We start from the raw sequence: 24,994 nt of genomic DNA, 5'->3' as shown, positions 1-24,994 counted from the left end.
CTATACATTTGTCAATTTCATACAGCATGAGTTTTACTATATGCAAATTAAGAGAATAATCAACAAGATGTTGAGTGCCCAACATGGAAAGCAGACTGTGACAAATGAATCTAACTGTAATACAAATGTATGATATAACCTCACTGAAGGAGGTAAGGAAAAAAAGAGCTGGCCCAAGTAACTTTGAAAACTAGTAGTTTGACTAGAAACTGAGCCTAAAGATTGTACATTAAACACTCTATACTATCTTATAAATTGTTTCTTAAAGGGGTATGGATTAACAATTATGAAAGTAATTTACATCTATACTGGAGTTGAAGAAATAAGTAAGTAAATGGTAGATATTAGGAGTCATGTGTCTGACCATCAAAGAAAGAAGTTACAAAGAAGCAAGGGTAGAATGCTAGTATGAAGCTTGAGGTGTTGGATTTAAGCTGGGGACATCAGTAGAAACTCATGCTCAATTTATTTATTTATTTATTTTTAAAAAGAATTTATTTATTTATTTGACAGAGATAGAGACAGCCAGTGAGAGAGGGAACACAAGCAGGGGGAGTGGGAGAGGAAGAAGCAGGCTCATAGCGGAGGAGCCTGATGTGGGGCTCGATCCCATAACGCCGGGATCACGCCCTGAGCCGAAGGCAGAAGCCCAACCGCTGTGCCACCCAGGCGCCCCTCATGCTCAATTTAATAGGTAGATAGAAATAGATGATAGATAGATAGATGATAGATAGATAGATAGATAGATAGATAGATAGATAGATAGATAGATAGACAGACAGATAGATTTTGTAACTATGGGTGTATACATGGATCAGCATACTTACATACATTTCCTAAAGCTATGCTCTCAGAGTGCCAAGAAGCAGTGACATCCCCAATACCAACGAGCACATTTTCAACCAGATCTTGGTTTCTAACTACCATTCTCCAGTGAAAGAACCAGAGCTCCTTGGAAACATGATTGATACTAGGGCTGAGGCAGAGAGTATAAGCTGAGCCTGGACCATCTAAGGAAGTGTTGCAAAAACAAAAGAATGGTACATGTCAAAGGGACACAGAAGCCAATCTGAAAGAGCTCCCAATGGCCAAAGCTGAGAAAATGTGAACAAAACAAATAATGCAGCATTAGATTATAACTGAGAGTATAAATTAAATATCCAGGAGTCCACACTGATAGAAATAAATGATTGATGAATAAATAAAAAATATATGTAGATCCTCCCCTCTCTAAGATGTGGAATTTAGTCCTCCCCTTCTTGAATGGAAGCTGGATTTAGTAACTTGCTCCCCAAGATCAGAGTATGGGAAGAAAAAATTTCAACTTTGCAGTAGAGAGATCTGGCAGACACCACATGAACCAAATGATCAAGAGTAACATCAGTAATGTCCAGGGAATGTCAGGTACCTCTGGATATGATGCTATGAGAAAGGCATTTCATCTCTGTGTGTTCTTCCCAGAAGCCATAACACCAGTCAAAATCATTAGAAAACATCAGACAAGCCTGAACTGAGGGACATTCTATGAAATGCCTGACAAGTGCTCCTCATAACTGTCAGGGTCATGAAAAACAAGGAAAGTCTAAGAAACTGTCACAGACCAGAAGAGACTGAGGAGACACGATGACTGAATGCCATTTGAAATGTTGATTGGGATCTTGGAAAAGAAAAAGGACCTTAGTGGAAACATTGCTGAGATCGAAATAAAGTCTGGAGTTTAGCTAACAGTGGTATCATTAGTAGCAAATCACCTGATTCCAATCATCGAACCATGGCTGTGTAAGATTTTAATACTAAGGGAAACTGGGGAGAGATATATGGGAACTCTGTACTATCTTTGCAACTATTCTATAAATTAAAAAATTATTCCAAAATCATAAATTCTTATAAAAGAAGAAAAGTGGAATTTACTGAAAGGGTCAAATATATTCAGACTTAGTTAAACTGGGCATATGTGAATTATCAACATTTATCAAAGGGTAATGAAGCAACAACATCCACAAGTATTTTCTAATGTGCTGAGGTCAGCACTTAGTCACGACTCCCAGGAAATGTCCTAAGAACCTGAATATGGCACATGTTTCCATTAAAGTCCATTAAAAAATAGAGTTCTCTCTCAAATCACGTGATCGTTGTCATTGTTAATTGAAATGACTGTGGAAAATGAATGTGAATTAACATTATGAAACAAATGCAGTATTCTGTGGCCATCTGCCAAACCCCTGCCACCTGAGGGTATGCTGACATTTCTCAACTCCCTACATCACACCGTAATTCATAGATGGCAATTTCATGATAGGCTATTTAAGAAAAATTAGGATGTCTATACCACAGAGAAAAGCTATGTTTTTCTATTTCACATTAATTGAAATGATCATCAGAAACATAAAATTGACACTAGAATTCAACAAAATAATGGATCCTTACTTTTACCAGGCTTTGTACTATACCCCACACCCATCACGTCTGAGTGTAGGAGTTTACAATCTAATTGGGACTCAAACAAGAAGGACCCACCAGAGAACTTCAGACAGTGACACACAACTTAAATAACAGATCAGGACATCAGAATGAATGATACAAAGCAGAGTAGGACTGCTTAGTCAATGGGTGGGACAGACAGTGGGCACTGTGGGGGGTCTTCTCAGTAGTGGCCAGATTTGAGCACAGCCTTGATGAATAGATAGACTTGAGTAGTTAGAAAGGAAGCAAGGCATGTCAAAAACACAAAGTCAACAGCACAAAGGGCACTCTCAAGAGGCAGCTCATACATGGAGCCAGGGGTTCATGAGGCAAGTGATAGGAGAAGTTGGAAAGGTGAAATGGAATGTCTAAAGGATTCTGGATGCAGGTCAGTGAATCTGGGTTCCATCATCTAGTGACTGTGGAGTCATCAAAGACCTCGAACACATATTGAAGCAGGTTTGGGGGAGGATTAAGGTCATTCTATCATAGCAAATAGAGAGATGCAATTAGAAATATTTGGGAGTCAGGGGCTGTGGCTTTAACATGGTAAGGCACATCTTATGAGTGGTCTTCAGAACTCTGGAGCCATGGTTTTTCTCTTTCGTGTCTCATGTCTCAAGGTCACATCAACCCCACTGAGTCCTGAATAGGTAATGATTCTTCTTTCCCTTGCATCATTCGTCTCTCATGATATCAAGCATGCTCTGGAGACAAAATGACTAGATGTGACTAGAGACGGTAGGATAAGACAAAGTATCCAATAGGATTTTCTCAGCTTCAGTTGCTGACCTATTGCTGTTTTTCTTCTACACCCGGGCTGTGGGTAACATGATATGAGGTCACTGAAGTTTACTTCTGAGCCCCACTTCTCGTTAATTACACATAATAGTTTATAAAACAATTATAACTCAGTACTTCCCTAGTAAATCATGGCGAGGAGAAAGCACTTAATATCTCACTAAGGCATTGGGCAACACTGCAACTTCACCTTCCACCTAAAGCAAGATACCTTGGAGAAACTCCTGGTTTTCATTTCTCTTTGCCTCTAATTCTATGTAGTTTGTAGCTACCACTTCTTTTAATATGTCAGCCATATCTGACCCTTTGGCCACTTTCCCAGCTAAAATATCAGGTCCGATCACTTTCTGCCTGTTTTTTTTTTTTTCCAGCTGAATTTATTGCCGGCATCTCGAATCCACATTTTCTTCTCTATTTCTTCCTTGTCTTATCTGATCCCAGTCACCCGGGGTTGGGTCCTCCCATTTTTCTCTGGCTAAAAAGACCTTCTGAAGTGTGCAGAACACTTCATTTTTGGAAAGTAGGTGGTGATGGTTGCTACATTTAGGGAAGAAGTTTTGGGTTTAGGGAAGGTTGCTACATTTTAGGGAAGAAGCTGTGCGGTTTGCCCAGGACAGCGGTAGACAAAAGAGAGAGTGGGGCATGCTTAGTAGCCTGCTTTAAACAACCTAAGGAAAATAATTTTATTCTTTTTATTTTTATATTTATTTACTTATTTTAAGGAAAATAATTTTAATGGCTGTGAGGCTTAAAATAAGAGACCTGACTATGTTTATACAATTGAGTTGAAGACTGCTAATTGATCCCAGTTATTCACTTGTTTTCTCCTTAGGGTCATAGAATGTTTACCTGGGTACAATGATCATTCTGAATAAAGACTCTTTGCTGCTATTGCAGCAGGCGCCCCTGGGAACTGAGTCTCATAAAGGAATTGATCAGGATCTTGGCTCTGCATCCCCGGCTAGTCCACCTCTGCATGGTGGGGCCTGCTGCTGTGCCCCCGCACTGGCTGGGAGGCGTCCCAGGCACATCAGAAGGGCTCCAGCCTCACTCAGAGCAGGTCAGGAAAATCTCACAGCCCTGAGCATAGTGAGAGCATCATTCACTAGTCTCCTCTGGTTGCCTTTCACTCTGTGTGGAGTTTGCCACTTGGAGGCAGTTGCAATTTTCACTTGTCCTTGGTTCCCCTCCACCCTGCCTCCTTTTCCTACCCTGTTCCGCCAGAGCCTAGCTTTTATCCTGCCTCCTCCCCACCAGACACATTTCCCCAGGTCCTCACATCCTTTAAAGTGGTGTCCCTACAAAGTACATACACCTATGCCTTCCTCATGCTAGACCACAGTGCAGCTCACGTCCTCATTCTGATGTATTGCCACACTGGTAAGACTTCCCCTTCTGCATCAGGGATGAAAGGATAGAGCTGAGGGGTGGGGAAGCATCATTAACAAGGTTAAAGAGGGATACGGTCCAGGTCCAGCATAGCCCACTCTATCCTTTAGCCATCACAAACAACGCTTGCTGGATTCTAGGCATGAGGGCAAAGAAAAAAGATAGCCCTTGCCCATAGGAGCTCAAAAACTATCAGAAGAGCAAATTAGTAAAGAGATTATCAAACTAAAGAGTGACACAGATTGGATATAAATGAAAATGAGTGTCCTGGGAGGACAGGAAAGGGAGCAAACACGTGGTGGGGGAGTTTCTGTATTGAGTGCTGAAGCTGACTGGGATGTCACCAAGGGGTTTGCAAAACCTTGGGAAAAAAGATAGCCCATTGTCTGTTTCATTTTCAGAAAACTGAGAAGGCCTCACTGGCCTGAAGTCTAGATGAGAATGGACTTGGGGTGGGGGAGCTGGAAAAGTGGCAGGGCTAGGTTCAGAAGGAAGGACCTGCTAAACAATTTCAACTGGAGGCCTTGAAGGGCTTTAGGCAGAATAGGGACAACACAGATGTATGTTTTAGAAAGCACATCTGGCCGCTATACAGAGGTGACAAGCACAAGTACAGACAGTGGACTTTAGTGCTTTAGCAATCCTCAGGAGGCTTTCGGAGGGCCTGACCCTGGAAGGTATGGCGGGGATGAGGGGGGCTGGAGAGGGAGAGAGAAAACACACAGAAAAGTACAGGACTCAGCAACTGAGTCAATGTGAGGAGGAGATAGAAGGGCTGTGACCTTCATCAAATGGGGAGTCCACAAGAAGAAGTATATTTTTGGGGAAAAAATAAGTATTTCAGTTTGAAACTTGACTGGTTGAATTTGAACTGCTTGTCAGACATGGAAGTGGAATATCCAGTTGGCAGCTGGATGTTTGGGGCTTTAAGTGAGAAAGAGACGGGTGCCTGGGTGGCTCAGTTGGTTAGGCATCTGCCTTTGGCTCAGGTCATGATCACAGGGTTCCTGAATCGAGCCCCACATTGGGCTCCTCCCTCTGTCTCTCCCCCAGGCTTGTGCTCTCTCTCTCACACACTTTCTCTCTCTGTGTCAAATAAATAAATAAAATCTTTCAAAAAATCACTGGAAGAATATTTTAAAAAGAGAGAGAGAAAGAGAGTGAGGACCAGAGTAAGAGCAGACTAGAAATACTAAGGAATACTATGTAATCAGCACAAGGTTGGTGACTTAAGACAGGGGATGGGAGAAGTACCCAGAGCCTAGGCAGAGAGCAGGGAGCCAAGTCTAGGACCCTTGTAAATGAAAATATCTAGGCAAGCGGAAAGGAGGACCGCAAGGGAGCACTGAGAAGGAATAATCAGAGAAGCCACAGGACAGGCAGGACTGCTCTGTCAGGGATCCAGTGCAACTGGCCCATGCCCTGAAGTCTAGAAGATAAGGAATGAAGACAAGCCTCTTAATCTGATGACTGGAAGGACAGTGGGGGCATTGAGAACACTGAGAGGAGGAGGAGGAAGGGGTATGTAGCCCAGGGTCTCTGATCAGCAGCCGGGCGACCAGAGCATGTGCAAGCTTTGGGGTCAGATTTTGGCACCTGGGAGCTATATGGATCCCAGTATGTTATTTAACCACTTAAGCTTCATTTCCCGCCTCTGTAAAAGAACAATTTTACAACTATGGCCTGGGATTGTTGTGAGGATTAAAATAAGGTTGTGCATGGAAGGAACCCAGCATAAAATGAGTGTGGTTGCTTCCACCAAAACCTTGAAGTCCCCCTTTCTCTCTCCCACAACCCACCTCCAATTGGAGGACTTCCTGTCTGCCCGACCCCCCCAATATCCTTCATCTAACTACTCCTCACCCCCTCCACCCTGGTCCCAGCCACTTTCAGCTCTCAATTACTGCCATCACTTCTTAATGGTCTCCGTGCTTCAAACTTTGCTCCCTCTCTCCCCACTCACCCTCACCCAGTGACCAGAGCGACTTTAAGTCCGACCACAAGTTCCCTCTACTAAACGCTCTCAGAGTAGAAACCAAGTCCTTACAAGGGGCAGCAAGACCCTACGTACCTCTCCGCCCATCTCTCACTTTCTGGTCTCACACACCACACTCTTCACCCTGCCACTCTTCCTGGCCACAAAGAAACGCACTGGGCATCCTCTAGACTCAAGGCCAACTGTTCCCCCAGACTGCTGCCTGTGTCCCGCCCTCACTCCCTTCTAGCTGTCACTTAAAATGTCACCGTTCCTCTGACCTTCCCTGGCCCAACCTCCTGCACTCCTTATGCTCCTCTCTTAATTTGCTTCGTTTTGGCATTTATAAGTATCTAACATTTTTGTATGTTTCATTTAAGCTTTTAAATTGTCCTCCGGCGTGTAAACTCCACGAGGGGCAGGGATTTTATTTTATTTTATTTGGCCAGCCCTCCCCCCATTGTTACTGCTCCGTTCTCAGCCCCTGGGACGACGCCTGACTAGTGCGTGGTAAATAAATATTTGATTTGATACGTGATGGGAAGACCGGAACCCTAAGTTTTGTGTCTTCCGGTTCCCTCAACTGCAAATTTGGGGTATTACTACTACCTGGCTTGCCTGCTCGGGTTGTTCCCAGAAGATGATGCTGGAGTAAGGACTGCGAACAGCCAAACCCCACGTACGCCTGTCGCTGACAGAAAGCTGCGGCTGAAAACTCCCAGCACAGGAGCGGCCGACTGGGAGAGCGCCCGCGCCCCTGCTCGCCCCTCCCCGGCCCGCATGCCCCGCCCACCCGGCCCGCCCAGCGCCGGGAGGACAAGGAGGCGGTGCCTGGTGGCTGCAGGAGCGCGGCGTCGGGGCCTCCAGACACAAAGAGCGGCGGGCGGGACGAATCGTGCGTTCCCCGCGAGTGCGCAAGCTCCCTTGGCTCGCGCCCCTGTGCCCCGCGCGCGGGGGAGACCGGAGGCGCCCACAGCCCAGGTGAGCGGGCCTGGGGCGGGGCTGCCGGGCCCGCCCCTCCGCCGCACGTGCCGCAGGCCGGGGCGCGCTCCCCCCGGGTAGGGACGCCGAGGAGAAAGGCGCGTGGTCTCCCGGGCTGCGCCCCAGGCAGTCGGCAGGTGGGGAGGAGGGAGTCCGGGGCCCAGCGACTATGGGCGCGGCGGGATCGTGGGGCGAACCCCGCGACCCCACCCGCCCTCGCCTCGGCGCCCGGGACCGGCGTCTGCGCGGGGTCCGTGTCCTCCCTTCGCCTCCGGGTATGGGACCCCGGCTTCTGTAAGCCCGACTTGCCGGCCGTCTTTTTCCGTCACCCCGGAAGGCTGGGGGGGGGGGAGGTCACTTTAAAAGTCCGTGTCCCGCGGGAATCCAGCTGCTCCACCCAACCGTTGAAAACCAGGTCCTACAGGCGCTGCCGTCCTGCAGTGTGCGAGGTGTTCGCAACGAGTTTGCAGCTTTCTGGCCCCTCTGCTGAAGTGGACCTAAACTCCTGGCGTGCGGTCGGGATTGGGTCGAGGGCTTGGCCCTCACTGACGACGCGGAGGTTAAACGGTCGAGCATGAGCGAGGCTGCTGACTTTCCTCCAGGGACGCGCGGCTGCCAGGCACCCGGGCGCCTGGGTTGCCCACGGTGCCAGGTCCCTCAGCCAACCCCTTAACCTGCAGAGCGCGAGGCCCGGCTCCTCGGAGCAGGCCACTTAATCCACAGAACGTTAACGTCCTTCCGTATAGAAACTTTTTAGAATGTACCTGCTTCCTTTGGTTGTATCACGAATTTGCACTTGGGAAAATTGTTTGAAATAACATGCCACTCTCAGGGCCTAAAAAGTCTGTTGCAAGTTTTACGTGTTGTACTAATTGTTCAGCAGGATCGTCCATTTCCTCCCGTGGGTGGGCTCAGTCACAAATCCCACGTAGGAGTCTGTTCAATCTCTTTTCGGTGTTTCACGCTCATAAATCGTGCCCTGGAGACGTAAGCCAAGCGATCCAATAGTGGAGGGGGCGGGTGTTCAGGGCAAGAACTGTGGACCTGGAGGGGTTGGAGAAGGTCAAATGATGCTTAAGTGCTCCCCACCAGCACTGTCAGTAGGAGGGAGGGTTTATGGGTGACCTTGAGGCCTTTACTGGTATTTCCAGGTTTTCCACATTGAACTTAGAATACATTTCAAAGCAGAAAATGAAAAAACAAAAAAAGGTAGTTAAAATTGGTCAAACAGAGCACTGAGCAGCCTCACAGTTTCACGAACTGTGTGCAAGCGTATATTATATGTACCCCTGTATATTAAAAGTGCTAAGGCAGTTAGAGAAGTAGTGTATCACCATGCTGTCTGTTTTCTGTTTGATTTATACATCATCCGTAAGTGGCTTCAACTATTATAGATTGAACTGGTCTATAGTGGCAAATAAAAATGGGTCTTGTGTGTTTATATATAGTCCAGATTCAGTAAAAAATAGTTTTGCAGAATGAGGAAATAACAAGCCTTCTCCAAAGAACCGGAACTTGAGGTAACATGTAACACCATCAAATTAGAAACAAAACATTTTATAGAGGAAAAGTTAGGGTTTCAACATTTTTTCAGTTGAGGGCTTTATATAATCTTCTATGGAAAACTTTTTCTCTCATTTATGTCCATATATTGTGGTTTACAGGGCTGCTCAGAGATGGGTGAACTGAGTCATTTGCTAACAGCATGTTGGAAATCCCTTAGTGTTAGTGTGTCCTTTGTTCTGGTCCTTAGTCCTTATGAACATTTGGTGGTAGAAAATAGAGTAACGGAAGAGTTGCAAAGTTCTAACTGTGAGTGGCTTTAAGTGCCGGTTGGTGGGGGCTCCTTTTTGGGGGAAGATGGCACCTATAGTGTTTGAGATTTGGACATGTGAGAGATCCCTCTGACCATATTCTTTCTATCTTGGACACTTACCTTTGGATTTTACCAGGAACAGGTGGCTGATATTTCTCTCTCTCCTTGCCTGGCTCAAGAAAGGACTAGAATAAGAAGGCAGAACACAGTGTCCTGGTCTCACACCTTGAGCTGGAAGTTTCAGAGGGGCAGTCAGGGACATGGTGTGGCTCCTGACTGGAGAGAACAGTGCCTTCTGACCTGGAGGGGCAACAGCCACTTTGCTGTCGATTCCATGATCGTTCTGTAGAAGGTTGAATGGTAGTGGCTGTAACTAGACTTAAGATTTGGGCTTAGCAGAGTCCTTGGCTTCAAGTACAAATTAAGAATTCAGGCTCAAGGCCAGAGATTTGGTTAATCACAAGCAGGAGGCCAAAACTTTGGGTCAGATGCTACCTGGAGCTATTTGGAGGGCTGCTGTAGCAGAAGGCTTTCCTCCCCCCATCCTTAGGGTAACCTTGAGCCTCCTGGTGAGACTTTTCCACCAAAGGATTTTGAATGTTGCTTTCTGTGAACCCAGGAATGGAGGAGTCTTTTGGACGGTGTTCTTTGTTTTTAAAATCTTGATGAAAGTTAGAGCATGCAGCTAGTGCTGCCTGGTTGTACTCCTCTGTCTCTCTCAAGCCCAGATTGTCCTTCCTTAAACTTTAAGACATAATGGCTTCTTGTTTCTCAAAGACCGGTTACATAGTCTCCCTTGAGTTGAAATCCCTTGAGTTTCTCAAATAAACCAACACCTTCTAGGTAATTCTAATGCACTCAAGTTTGAGAAGCACTGCATATGCCAACTTTTGTGCGTTGACTTATTTTGTTTTTTTTTTTTCCCAAAGATTTTATTTATTTATTTGAGAGAGACAGAGATTGTGAGAGAGAGTACAAGCGGAGAGGAGGGGGAGAAGCAGGCTCCCTGCCAAGCAGAACCCTGTGATCATGACCTGAACCGAAGGCAGATGCTTAACTGAGCCACCCAGGTGCCCCAACTCGTTTTGTATTTCATTAGAGGAAACCTTTCGGCAGATCCCTTCATGATGTGACACAGGCTCTTATAACCCATTTATTTTATTTTGGGATCTGCTTTGTTTAATAAGTTAAAATTTTGGTGTGTTGGAGTTTGTCAAAGTGGACATCATTTATTGTTGTTAGAGATCTGAAGGGAAATCATTCTTCACAATGTCTAGTTTTTTTGTTTTCAGTTAAGAATTTTACATTTGTGGATGTCCATTAGTTGGGATATTTTTAGCCACCAATGATGGAAAACCCAACTCAGTCTTGGCTTAAACAGATAGGGAAGTCCAGAAGGAAAGTACAGGACTTCAGGATGGGTTGTTGCAGTGGCTGAACCAGTATTTGGGGGCCCAGGCTGCCCCTTTTTAGCACATTGTCATGTTGGTGGTAGCTTTCTCACATCTGGAGGAAGAGGGAGGGTGGCTTCTGTGACTCTCCAAGAACGAGGAGTAACATACCCAGTGGCCTCTGCATCATTGGCTTCTGGGCCATTGAACCAGTCACCAGCTGGAAGGGGGCCTACCCCACCTTGGTCTGTGATAGGCTCCACACTTCCCTGCTGCTGCTGCATGGAGGCAGGGTGCATGGGGGCTGTGGGAGGGCAGGCTTTGGGTACCTGGGCACTGGAGGGCTTGTGTGGCTCACCACACAGGTGGCGTGCATCCCCTGGGCCCCTCTGCATGGTTCGTGTGCTGGCTGTGCTGGTTGTCAGAAGTGGAGCCCTGGTCTCTTGGTGATTTGTTTTTATTTATTTTTTTAATTTTTTAAACTTTAAAAATTTTTGTTGTGATTTGTTTTTAAATTGTGCACTCACTGTGTACCAGGTTTTGTTCTCTGCTTTTGGTAAATTCTTCCGTGTAGTGCTCATAGGAGTCTGCTGAGCCCGGGCATGCTCTTGTCCCCAACCTGAAGACGGGGTTATGCTCAGAATCCCGTGGCACCAGGATCTGGATAGGCTGTCTGCAGAGTCTATGCTTCCTAGCACGTGGGATTTCCACTATCTGTCACTGCCTCAGTGACTAGATCATTTCTGTACATTAAAAAGAAAGGAGTTTTCAGTGCTGATAAAAAGCTGTGACTTACACAATCTGTCTAGATGTGTGAAGTGAGTGAGAGGTAAGGGAACCGGCAACTCAACTTCCACGTGTAAGCAGTAGTTGTGCTTTGCATTGGTACATATCCTGTGTGTGCGTGCCCAAGGAAATAACATTAAAAAGATGAGTCTGATGTTGGGATTGGGACTGTAGCCTCCTCCAGACACCCTGTGGTCAGGGCAACCTCCTAGGAGTGCCATTCACACTGGGGGCTTGTGGGGTCTCCCTCAGGGTCACAGATGGCATCAGACCATAAACATAAGAACTAACATCAACTAAGGTAATTAAACAGTCACTGATTTGGTAATTAAACGCTGTTTCCTGTGTATAGCATTTTTGCTTAGTTTAAGGGCACAGGAATTTCATAAACAGTTATACATTATTTAAAAATCAATAGAGTGGTCTGCTCAGTCAGACTTTGACAGCAGATTGCCATACCCCAGGGCGAGCTCAAGGTATCCAGAACGTCTTTACCTCCCTGGATGTACTCAGGTGGCCTGAGGCGGGAGGGGCTAGGACTGCCAGTCCATGTGGCCACCAGGCTTTTGGCTATGCTCATGAATATGGACAAAACTGGGCAAGAGTGGGCAGTACCACCCAGTCCCCAGCTGGGGAGAGACTACAGAACAGATGGGGCTCCTCCCTGCATACTCAGGGGCTGTGTGTCCCCCTGTGGATGAGGGAAAAAAACCGAGAGTTTACTGTCCCTTGGATAATAGGGAGGGTAGTGCCTTCTGCCCCAAGGAAGCCAATTCTTTTTTTTTTTTTTTTTAAGATTTATTTATTTATTTATTTGACAGAGATAGAGACAGCCAGCGAGAGAGGAACACAAGCAGGGGGAGTGGGAGAGGAAGAAGCAGGCTCATAGCAGAGGAGCCTGATGTGGGGCTCGATACCAGAACGCCGGGATCACGCCCTGAGCCGAAGGCAGACGCTTAACGACTGCGCCACCCAGGCGCCCCAAGGAAGCCAATTCTTAAGAGCTAACTGTAGCCCAGCCAGTTAGCTCCCTGGGTTCAGGTGACTGATTTTGTGGTCTGACTTCAGTGAGGTCACCAATCCCCAAGGACCTAAATGAAGAGCGAGTTTGCTTCCTGACTTGGCCAGAAACATAGATGCCCAATTTCTAAACCCCACAATCTACATTAGTGGCCTATTGTCACTGCCGGTAGCACTCCTCAGAATACTGCTTCAAGTAGGATGTTTGCAGGGGTCCTGCCTAATTCAAACTTAGCCAGGCCTGCTCTGTGGCAAAAGTGCTTAAAATTAAGCAATTCCTGACACATTTTAAATTCTTTTTGATTATTTCACACTGTACACGTAAAGTAAGACTTTGTTGTTTGTAGATTGTACTACTGAAAATTCTTGTAATTTGGGGCTCCTGGGTGGTATAGTCAGCTGAACATCTGATTCTTTTTTTTTTTTCTTTAAGATTTTATCTGTTTGACAGAGAGGCACAGTGAGAGAGGGAACACAGGCGGGAGAGTGGGAGAGGGAGAAGCAGGCTCCCACTGAGCAGGGAGCCCGATGCAGGACTCGATCCCAGGACCCTGGGATCATGACCTGAGCTGAAGGCAGACGCTTACTGACTGAGCTACCCAGGTGCCCCAGAACATCTGATTCCTGATTTTGGCTCAGTTCATGATCTCAGGGTCCTGGGATCAAACACTGAGTCAGGATCCATGCTCAGCAGAGAGTTTGCTTGAAATTCTCTCTCCCTCTGACACCCCCCCTCACGTGCATGCTCTCTTTAAATAAACAAGTAAACAAATAAAATATTTTTAAAAAAAGGTTTTATTTATTCATTTGAGAGAGAGAGAATGAGCAGTGGGGAGGGGCAGAGGGAGAGGGAGAAGCAGACTCCCCACTGAGCAGGAAGCCTGATGCGGGGCTCCATCCCAGGACCCTGAGATCATGACCTGAGCCTACGGCAGATGCTTAACTGACTGAGCCACCCAGGTGCCCCTACGTAAATAAAATCTTTAAAAATAAATTCTCATAATTCACATTCTTATGAAAGGTAATTGCCCTGCTGTGGCTGCCATTCCTAAGTGATCAAAGTTAAGGTCACCTGTAAGGAGACATCGTTGTGCCTCCTTGACGAGAGGGACTCAGAAGGGTGCTACCTCACCCACCTCACCCTGAGCGTATTCCCGCCATAACCTGACTCCGTGAAGACATCCAACGCCCATTTGTGTGATGTCCTACAGAGTGCTCTACAACTGGCCTCTGTACTCTTCAAACATTTCAAGGTCAAGAAACAAAGACCGAGGAACTATTCTGGTTGAAAGAAGACTAAAGGGACCTGACACCTGTGTACATTACTTGACCCTGGAATGGAGCCAGGAAGGGGGCAGAAGAGTTATAAAGGATGTTATTGGGACAATGGACAAAATTTGAATGTGAACGATGGAATAGACAATAGTATGATATCAGTGTCACATTTCCCGAGTTTGATCATTCCGTTGTCACTGTGTCCTTGAGTTTGGTAAGTGCATACTGAGATATTTAGAGATAGGAGGGCACAAAGTATGAAACAATCTGAGAGAATAAAGGAGAAGTGTGGGGACAGAAAGTGATACAATGGGCATGATAAATGGGGCAAAGTGAAAACAATTGGTGACTCTCCCTGGGTAAAGGGTATTTGGGAATTCTTTGTACTGTTTTTGCAACTTTTCTATAAACTTGAAATTATATCAGAACAAAAAGTTACAAAAACAGATGTCTACTCTGTATTCACTGCAATCTAAATACCTTACCTTTTTTTTTTCATGTTACAATGTCTCTGAATTTGGGATGCATCTTGCAGTCCATGCTGTTTTAGTATTGTGTCAGATTTTGATAGCAGTTCTTTTTTTTAGTCATTGGTTTTAGAATCCGTGGCATCTTGGATTCGATGAACTGTGGCATTTTCTCTGGCCTTGTTGTCTGAAGAGGTGGGAAAAAAGAAGGCAGTCCTTCCAGTAGTTTCCTGTGTATAGCGTTCTCATTCCCTAATGCTTCATAGTAGCCAGACATCCAGCTGCCTTTGCTCATTCTCCCTCCGTGCCTCTTAGATATTTCAAACTCAGCACATTCCAGCTGGATTTCTGTCTTCACCTCCAGCACTCCAAACTGCTCTTCGTTTGTGTTTCCTGTCTCAGGGAGCAGAAACCTGATTTTTAATCAGTGATGGCCTGGGAATGACCCTCTGGGAAGAGCGTAGGGAACTGTCCCCTTTGCTTGAGGGAGATGGGTTGGTGTGAGGCCCTTGCCCAGTCTCACCTCAGGACAGATACTAGTTTTAGTGCTGCCCATTTCTTTCTTTCTTTCTTAGTTTTTTTTTTTTTTAAGATTTTATTTATTTGACAGAGAGAAAGACAGCCAGCGAGAGAGGGAACACAAGCAGGGGGAGTGGGAGAGGAAGAAGCAGGCTCCCAGCGGAGGAGTCTGATGTGGGGCTTGATCCCAGGGATCTGGGATCACGTCCTGAGGCAAAGGCAGACGCTTAACGACTGAGCCACCCAGGCGCCCCTAGTGCTGCCCATTTCTTGAACTGTCTTTGGGCTCCAAATGTCTGTCCTCGTTTTCCCCATTTGTTAAGTGAGAATGGCTTCCCAAGTCTGTTAAGATAATGGACCAGGCAACTTAAGGTACAGTAAAACTCTGAAATTCTGTGGCTTAAAATGGGAGAGCTTTTTAAAAAGACTGTTATACTATAATCATTCAAAGAGCTGATTGCTGTTAAGCAGGTGAACCTGAGCTCACAGGTCAGTGGAGGACAGGTGTGTGGCCAGGCTCCTGCTTCTTCGCTCCCAGATTTCTGGGGTGAGTCAGGGTGGGGTTGATTTGTATGCTGGATGCTCAACAGCAACTGCCAGGCCCAGGTGCATTCATAGAACTTGCGGTAGCCTGGTGCTCCTGAGCTCCTCTCTGCTCCGGAGCCACCAGTCCCTGCAGTGGTGGAAACTTCTGTGGCAGTGCGTCAAGTCTCATTAGCTCTTGAGCCCCCTGTGTGTCAGACTTGGAAAGGGTTCCATCCCAAGTGTTATTTTGCATCAGCCCAGGATTACAACGTTTTATTTTAAAATAGTTTATTTTGTTTGGCATGGACTTCAAGCAACTTCAATAGCAAAATACAGTGATTTCCTCAGGGTCTGGTTTCTTGGACTGCCGTGTTTCATCTACACTGAAGATGATTAGTTCTTGGCAATTCTGAATCTGCTTTATGGTCATTGAGTTGTTGCTGTTGACGCTGACCTTCACAGCAGGCTCATTCTTTAGAAGTAGAAACCCAAAATCTTCACCCACTATCAGATTCTGTGGACTTATAAATACATGTAGAGAACAGAGAAGATTAACATTTACCTTTTGATCTTAATTGCACATCTGGAATTTCAGATGTGAAAGTTGGGACAATAATAAGGGGGGATTGTCATGGTTTTCGAAATAAATCTTATCAGTTGTGTTATTTTATTCTCTTATTTTCTTTATAGCTAACATGAAACAAAGGTTATACCCTGGTTCTGGTGAAGAGAAGGTATCTCACTGTTTTATAGCAGATGAACAGAAATGATTGGGACATGGATTGTTTGGTTGAAGTATTGCTTTGTAATTTTGGGGACTATTCAAGTTAGTGTTCTTTCCTTATAGTTAGGTTTACTAATATAAAATTCTTGTAGAACTTTAGGACCTTCTGGTTTGGTTTAGAGCTGGAAGAAACATTGCCCCATATATTCTGGATTTCAGAGTCCTGACTTGTACATGGAAAAACTTTTTTTTTTTTTTAATATTCAAAACTACTTTGTATGTTTGGATAGTATTAGTAGGCATGAGGCCGGGTGTAAAGGTTGGTAGTTCTGACTGTGGAGTTAGACCTCAATGTGTGTTCATTTACTAGCTCTGTGACTTTGGGCAAATACTTAACCTCTCTGTGCTTCAATATCCTCACCTTTTTATTTTAATTTATTTTTATTATTAACATATAATGTATTATTTGTTTCAGGGGTACAGGTCTGTGATTCATCAGTCTTACACAATACACAGCACTCACCACAACACATACCCTCCCCAGTGTCCATTACCCAGCCACCCCATCTCCCACCCCTCTCCGCTCCAGCAACCCTCAGTTTGTTTCCTGAGATTAAGAGTCTCTTATGGTTTGTCTTCCTCTCTGATTTCGTCTTGTTTGATTTTTTCCTCTCTTCCCCTATGATCCTCTGCCTTGTTTCTCAAATTCCACATATCAGTGAGATCATATGAAAATTGTCTTTCTCTGATTGACTTATTTCGCTTAGCATAATACCCTCTGGTTCCATCCACGTCATTGCAAATGGCAAAATTTCATTTTTTTGATGGCTGCATTATATTCCACTGTGTGTGTGTATATATATGTATATATACACACCACATCTTCTTTATCCATTCATCTGTCGATGGACATCTGGGCTCTTTCCATAGTTTGGCTATGGTGGACATTGCTGCTATAAACATTGGGGTGCAGGTGCCCCTTTGGGTCACTACATTTGTATCTTTGGGATAAATACCTAGTAGTGCAATTGCCAAGGGGTGTGGAGCACCTTTTCATGTGTCTGTTGGCCATTTGGATGTCGTCTTTGAAGAAATGTCTGTTCATGTCTTCTGCCCGTTTCTTGACTGGATTATTTTTTCTTTGACTGTTGAGTTTGATAAGTTCTTTATAGATTTTGGATACTAGCCCTTTATCTGATATGTCATTTGCAGATATCTTCTCCCGTCTGTCCATTTTCTTTTGGTTTTGTTGACAGTTTCCTTTGCTGTGCAGAAGCTTTTTATCTTGATGAAGTTCCAGTAGTTCATTTTTGCCCTTGTTTCCCTTGCCTTTGGAGACGTGTCTAGGAAGAAGTTGCTGCGGCTGAGGTCAAAGAGGTTGCTGCCTCTGTTCTCCTCAAGGATTTTGATGGATTCCTGTCTCACACTTAGGTCTTTCATCCATTTTGAGTCTATTTTTATGTATGGTGTAAGGAAGCGGTCCAGTTTCATTCTTCTGCATGTAGCTGTCCAATTTTCCCAACACCATTTATTGAAGAGACTTTTTTCCACTGGATATTCTTTTCCTGCTTTGTTGAAGATTAGTTGACCATAGAGTTGAGGGTCCACTTCTGGGTTCTCTATTCTGTTCCATTGGTCTATGTGTCTGTTTTTGTGCCAGAACCATACTGTCTTGATGATTACAGCTCTGTAGTAGAACTTGAAGTCCGGAATTGTGATGCCACAAGTTTTGGTTTTCTGGTCAACATTCCTCTGGCTATTTGGGGTCTTTTCTGGTTCCATCAATATCCTCACCTTTAATATGGGGATAACAGTAGTGCCTCCCTCACAAGGCTAGTAAATTCCTAAGTGCTTAGGAATGTGCCCATTGAATGATGAGCTCAAGAAATATGAGTTTTGTATTATCAAAAGATTATTTGACAAAAGCAAGCAACCTACTGAGGGGTTAGAGGTAGAGACCTGTTTCCTGTGGCTCTGACTATGCAGGACTTACACAGCTGGAAGTAGAGTGTTGAGAAAATCTCCTAGTGCCCTTTTTATTTTTCTCCCTCAACCTTTAAAGGTCACTTGACTGAAATAAAAATAAATAGCAACAGTTGTCCCACAAAAAGAAATGTCATGATGGCAAAAAATGCAAATACTTCAAAAATAATAAATTAGATACTTAAAGGAAAAGAATGTATTAACCAAGACCTTATTACCCTCCAGGTTCTGTGCTCATTTCCTGCAGTGTGTATTTTGTGGAGTTGAAATGGGAGCATGTGCTAGATTTCTGCTTTGTTTTACTAATTTCAGGTTTTTTTTTTTTCCCCTTCCCCACCCCCGACATCACTGGGATCAGCAGTCTAACATATGCTTTGATTGGGATGTTAGCTCTGCAATAATTTCAGGTTTGTTTCTGTTTTTTTTTTTTTTTTAATGAACAAGTGTTTGTGTGTTAATGGAGTTTACAGGCTTGTCTGTTGATCTATACCATGGTGTCGTTGAGGTGTTTCCCTTTTCTTAGGTTTTTTATTTTGTTCTGAGCAATTAGAGACTTTCAGCTAGCAATCTATGAAGAATTGCAGTCTTTCTGTTTTTTTTTCTGTGGATATAAAATGTATACACCTTACTTCTTTCTGATAGCCCTGCCAGCTGTTTACATTGCAGCCACGCACGTTGCTGGTGGGTGAGTGTGCAGTGGTATCTCTGATCACAGCTTTCCCACTGGCTTCTCTGTGCGGGGGGGGGGGGGGGGGCGGGGTGCGGGAGGGTCAGCCCTCGACCCTGGTGTGCCAGACAGATGGTCATGTCACCTGTGCCCTGGTGTGAAAAACTCTTAAGTTGTTTTAATTTGGGTTTCTTTACTGACAAGCAAGACTGTGCCTATTCAATGTTTGGTTATTTTTTTTATAATGAAAAGCAAGATTGTGCCCTTAGGTGATCCGCCTCTTTTCCTGGCTCTCTGGACGACATTGTGCTTCCCAGAGTGAGAACGCTGAAGCAAGCAGTTGCACGCTCCTCCTGCTCGCCTCCCGCTCTGTAGTTGCTGATAACGTGTGAACAAGGAGGTTTCATGGTAACACGCAAGGAACAGCCACTGGCTCAGCTTCTCAAACATTTTAGAAAAGAAAAAAAAAATTAGTATTTATACGAATTCTCTTCTGGAATTTCTAGCATTTGCTGGAGAATCAAATGCTCCACCTGGTGAACTGATAAAGCTCTGGGTGGTTCTGTGACCAGTAGTAATATTTCTCACACGGTAAGGGTTGTGGGAGCTCACATTCCCCGATGTGAGTTGTGCAACAGCCTTCAGGAAAGAGCCCGCTCTGCTGGCCTCCCTGCTTGCGCCAGCGCCAGTGCTCTCCTTTTTCTTCAAAGAGAAATCGAGGTTGCTAGTGCTCAGTGCCTGTTTGTCTCTCTTGAGATCTGTCTGCACCCACATCTCCCCTCTCCTTCACAGTGGCCTCCCGGAGGCGGTGGAGGCGGTGGAGGCGGTGGAGGCGGTGGAGCAGGTGACCCACCTACCTGCATCTGACGGAGGCGTGGGCTGCTGCTGTGGGATGGGAGGGAGACTGCAGCCTCGCAGATCAGCGTTCGGTACCGGTGCTGCTCAGACGGGAGTGAGGTTGAGACCCTTTGGGAAGTTAGTGATCACAAGCCCTCAGAGGTAAATTGAAATTATTTTGTTCAATAAAACTAGGTGTAGGGGCGCCTGGGTAGCGCAGTCCTTAAGCGTCTGCTTTCGGCTCAGGGCGTGATCCCGGCGTTCTGGGATGGAGCCCCACATCGGGCTCCTCTGCTGGGAGCCTGCTTCTTCCTCTCCCACTCCCCCTGCTTGTGTTCCCTCTCTCGCTGGCTGTCTCTCTGTCACATAAATAAATAAAATCTTTAAAAAAAAACATTTAAAACTAGGTGTAAATGCCTTAGTATTTATAAACCTACAGCAGGATAATTAACTGAAATTCAGTACATGTTTTATTCTGTTTTTTCCATTCCAGACAGCAGCTAGACTTCAGTGTTCCCTTGCCTTCAGGGGGCTTTATGTTATAGGGCTGAAGGCAGAAGTATCTAGAAAATAATCTCCCTCCCCTTAAAAAAATTGCACATGCTAAAATTGACACGTGTGTGTGTATGTCTATGTATGGTTCTGAGAGTTGAAACACACTTACAGATTTGTAACTGCCACAACAATGAGAATACAAAACAGTTCCATAACCCAAAAAACACTCCTACTACCCCTTTGTAGTCCTAAATCCTGCCCACCTGTCTGCCCACCCTGTAGTTCTGCCTTTTCCAGAACGTCGTATCAGCAGAATCTTAGAGCACGTAACCTTTCCAAACCGGCTTCTTTCTGTCAGTATTTGTGCTGTTGATTGTATTAACAATTTGTTCCTTTTATTGGTGAGTAGCATTCAAGGTGAGGATGGATGTCAATCCATTCACCAGTTGGAGGATGTTAGGCTGTTTTCCAGTTTTTGACGGTTGTGAATACAGCTGTTAAAAACATTTGTCATAAAGGTTTTGTGTGAGCATGGTTTTGTTTTTTCTAGGGTAAATACCAATGTATGGGGTTGCTGAGTCACCCAGTAAGTCTCTGTTTAATTTGGAACTGCTTTCTTTCCAGAGTGGCTTTACCGTTGTGCATTTCCAGCAGCAATGTATGAGAGTTTAATTTGTTCTCCTTGCCAGTTCCTGGTATTGGAATTTCTTAAAAATTTTAATATTAACTATTCTAATAGACCTGTAGTGATATCTCGTTACAGTTTTAATTTGCATTTCCCTAGCGGTGAATGATGTTGAACATCTTTTCGTGCGCTTATTTCCATCTGTATATTTTCTTTGGAAGTGTGTCAGTTCTAGTGTTTTGCAAGTTTTTTTTTTAATTGGGTTGTTTTCTAACTGTTCAGTTTTTTTTCTCTAAATGTTCAGTTTTAATAATTCTTTGTATATTCTCTATGCAAACCCTTTGTGGGATATGTGGTTTGCAAAGATTTCTTCACAGTTTGTGGCTTATCTTTTTATTCTCTGAGCAGCGCCTTTCATAAAGCAAAAAGTTATAATTTTGCTGAAATCCAATTTATCGATGTGCCTTGTATAGATTTTACTTTTTGTGTCTTATTTTAACAAGTCCAGGCCTTAAAGATTTCCACCTATGTTTTCTTCTAAAAGTGCTGTACTTTTACGTTTTATGTTTAGAGCGATGATAAATTTTGAGTGGCTCAGTCGATTAAGCATCTGCCTTCAGCTCAGGTCATGATCTCGGAGTCCTGGGATAGAGCCCCATCTGGCTTCCTGCTCAGCAGGGAGTCTGCTTCTCCCTCTCCCTCTGCCCCTCCCCCCCACTTGTGCTCGTGTACACGCTCTTACTCTCTTTTTCTCGCTGTCAAATAAATAAATCTTTTTAAAAATTTTTTGAGTTAAGTTTTGTACTAAGTATGAGGTTTACATTGAAGGGTTTTATTTTTTTTTCCTTTGCATACGGATTGTTCCAACACCATTTATTGAAAAGACTATTCTTACTCTGTCGAATTCTTTTGCAGTTTTGTCAAAGATCAGATGGCCGTATTTGTGAGTCCGTTAGTGAATTCTCTGGAATCTGTTTCATTGACGTATGTGTGTATATGTTTATCCCTTCACCAGTACCACACTGTCTTGATAATAGAGCTTTAAAGTAACTTTTTTTTTTTTACTTAAATTCATTTAGCCAATATATCATTATTAGTTTCAACTGTAGAGTTATTTATTCATCAGTTGCCTATAGCACCTAGTGCCCATCATATCACATGCCCTCTTTAATGCCCATCACCTGATTCCCCCATCCCCCCAACCAACTCTCCTCCAGCAACCCTCAATTTGTTTCCTTTAGTTAGAGTCTCATGGTTTGTTTCCCTCTGGGATTTCTTCCCTTTCAGTTTTCCATCCCTTCCCCTACAGTCCTCTGCCCTGTTTCTTATATTCCATATATGAGTGAAACCATATGATAATTGTCTTTTTCTGACTGCCTTATTTCACTTTGTGTAGTACCCTCTAGTTCCATCCATGTCGATGTAAATGGTTAAGATTTCATCCTTTTTGATGGCTGAGTAATATTCCGTTGTATATGTACACCACATCTTCTTTATCCATTCCTCTGTCGATGGACACCCAGCCTCTTTCCACAGTTTGGCTAGCGTGGACATTGCTGCCATAAACATTGGGGTGCAGGTGCCCCTTTGGATCACTACATTTGTATCTTTGGGGTAAACACCTAGTAGTGCAATTGCTAGGTCATAGGGTAGATCTATTTTTAACATCTTGAGGAAGCCCCATACTGCTTTCCAGAGTGACTGTACTAGTTCGCATTCCCACCAACAGTGTAAGAGGGTGCCCCTTTCTCCTCATCTTTGCCAACATCTGTTGTGTCCTGAGTTGTTAATTTTAGCCATTCTCACAGGTGTGAGGTGGTATCTCATTGTGGTTTTGAGATGTTTATTTCCCTAATGCTGAGTGATTTGAGCATTTTTTCATGTGTCTGTTGGCCATTTGTATGTCTTCTTTGGAGAAATGTCTGAAATGTCCTCTGCCCAGTTCTTGACTGGGTTCTTTGTTTTTGGGGTGTTGACTTTGATAAGTTCTTTATGGGTCTTGGATACTAGCCTTAACGTAACTCTTAAAAATAGGTAGTATGAATTCTCCAGTTTTATTCCTTTTTTGTTGAAATACTTTTGGCTGTTTTAGTTCCTTTGCCTTTCCACGTGCATTTTATTTTATTTTATTTTATTTTATTTTATTTTATTTTATTTTATTTTATTTTATTTTATTTTTAAAGATTTTATTTATTTATTTGACAGAGAGAGAGACAGCCAGCGAGAGAGGGAACACAAGCAGGGGGAGTGGGAGAGGAAGAAGCAGGCTAATAGCGGAGCAGCCTGATGTGGGGCTCGATCCCATAACGCCGGATCACGCCCTGAGCCAAAGGCAGACGCTTAACTGCTGTGCCACCCAGGCGCCCCATCCACGTGCATTTTAAAACCTGCTTGTCTCTATCAATTCTTCTGGGATTTCTGCTGGAATTAGGTTAAATCTATAGCTCAGTTTGAGGAGAATTGAAAACTATATTGCATCTTCCAATTCATGAAAAATAGTACATCTCTCCGTTTATTTAGATTTTCTTTGATTTCTTTCATTAGTGTTTTGTGGTTTCAGCATACAAATCTGCACATTTTGTTAGAATTATATTTAAGTATACTCTTTTTTTGCAAAAATGTTGTAAATAATAGTGTTTTATGAATTTCAGTTTCAAGTCCACAGAAATATGATTGATTTTTGTATGCTGACCTTGTATTCTATGATTTTGCTAAACTCACTTAACAGTTTGAGGAGATTTTTTTGGGTAATTTCTTGGGATTTTTTTTTACATAGACCTAATGTCATCTGCATACGGAGGTTTTATTTCTTCCTTTCCTGTCTGTAACTCTTTTATCTCCTCCTCCTTTACCACACTGACTAGGATTAGGATTTCCAGTATGATGCTGAACAGATGGGGTGGGAGTGGATATCCTTGCCTTGTTCCTAGTCTTGCAGAGGTAACATTCAGTGTTTCACTATTTTTTTTTTTTTAAGATTTTATTTATTTATGTGACAGAGAGACAGCCAGCAAGAGAGGGAACACAGCGGGGGGAGTGGGAGAGGAAGAAGCAGGCTCATAGCGGAGGAGCCTGATGTGGGACTCGATCCTGGAACGCCAGGATCACTCCCTGAGCCGAAGGCAGACGCTTTAACGTCTGCGCTACCCAGGCGCCCCTCAGTGTTTCACTATTAAGTATGATGTTGGCTGTGGGCTTTGTGTAGATGCTCTTTACCAGCTTAAGGAAGTTCCCTTCGGTTCATAGTTTGCTGAGAGTTTTTATCATGAATGGATGTTGAATTTTTTTTTTTAAATTTCTGGTGCGAACTTTCTTTATTCAAGTATAATTAATATAGTTTCAGGTGTACAATATAATTCAACAATTCTATACATTTCTCAGTGCTCACGAAAGTAAGTGTACTCTTTGGGTTTTGTTTTTTGTTTTTTTGGTTTTTTTTTAATTTTATTCCAGTGTCATTAACAGTGTTAATATATAGTGTTATATTAGTTTCAGGTGTATAATATAATGATTCAGCAATTCTGTATGTTACTCAGTGCCCATCGTGATAAGTGTATTATTAATCCCCTTCCCTATTTCACGCATGCCCCCACCCACCTCCCTGGGATGTTGAATTTTTGAAATGCTTTTTCTGCATCCATTGATGTGGTCTTGTAGTTTTTCTTCTTTAGTCTGTTGTTATGATGATCAATCACTGATACTTGAATATCAAATCAGTCTTGCATTTCTGGTGTAACCTACCTCATAGTGTATTATTCTTCTTATATTCCTGTATTTGATTTGCTAATATTTTGTCGAGGAATTTTACATTTATATTCATGAGGGATATCGATCTTCGTGCTTTCCTTTTGTATTGTGATTGTGTGGTTTTGTTATCAGGGTAATGCTGGCCTCATAGAATGAGTTATCTCCTTTTATTTTCTAGATGATATTATATAGAATTGGTGTTATTTATAACTTAAATATTTGATAGAATTTGCTAGTAAAGCCAGCTGCGTCTGCTGATTTGTGTTTTTTGGACGTATTTATTATTTTTAAGAAAGGCAGACTGCCACATGCAGCACCTCATTTGGGTGTGTCTGGAGTCTTGGAAGCTTGACTGCTCTACATTCTCCTCCAAATGGACTCTGAGAGCTTGTTTGGAGGGGAGTACAGCCACTTTTATACCCTTGACTGAAGAATGGTCCTCCTCTACTGGGGGAGGCGGTCCTCTTTGACCAGCTTGGGAAGGGACACACATGGAGTGGTGAGGGAG

At 43.9% G+C, this 24,994-nt stretch overlaps 1 protein-coding gene and 1 non-coding gene across 4 annotated transcripts in view; one reads left to right on the top strand and one right to left on the bottom strand.

Moving 5' to 3' along the window:
* The first annotated feature begins 7,445 nt into the window (after positions 1 to 7,445).
* Positions 7,446 to 24,994, top strand: part of NINL (ninein like) — a 169,385-nt gene continuing 151,836 nt past the window's right edge. For 2 of the 3 annotated variants that reach the window (XM_045810898.2, XM_045810901.2), the window contains exon 1: positions 7,483 to 7,609. The gene's annotated coding sequence lies outside the window, so the exon portion shown is untranslated. Of the gene's footprint in view, positions 7,610 to 24,994 lie in introns of all 3 variants that reach the window. The other variant, XM_045810897.2, reaches the window with a different exon arrangement.
* LOC123800946 (small nucleolar RNA SNORD104) lies at positions 18,451 to 18,511 on the bottom strand. The gene has a single exon (XR_006782068.1). It is a non-coding gene; the product is annotated as a small nucleolar RNA SNORD104 (small nucleolar RNA).

Source organism: Ursus americanus, chromosome 22, assembly GCF_024610735.1.
Source record: "Ursus americanus isolate L20-20 chromosome 22, mUrsAme1.1.p, whole genome shotgun sequence".
Lineage (NCBI taxonomy): Eukaryota > Metazoa > Chordata > Mammalia > Carnivora > Ursidae > Ursus > Ursus americanus.
This window is presented reverse-complemented; position numbering and strand designations above follow the sequence as displayed.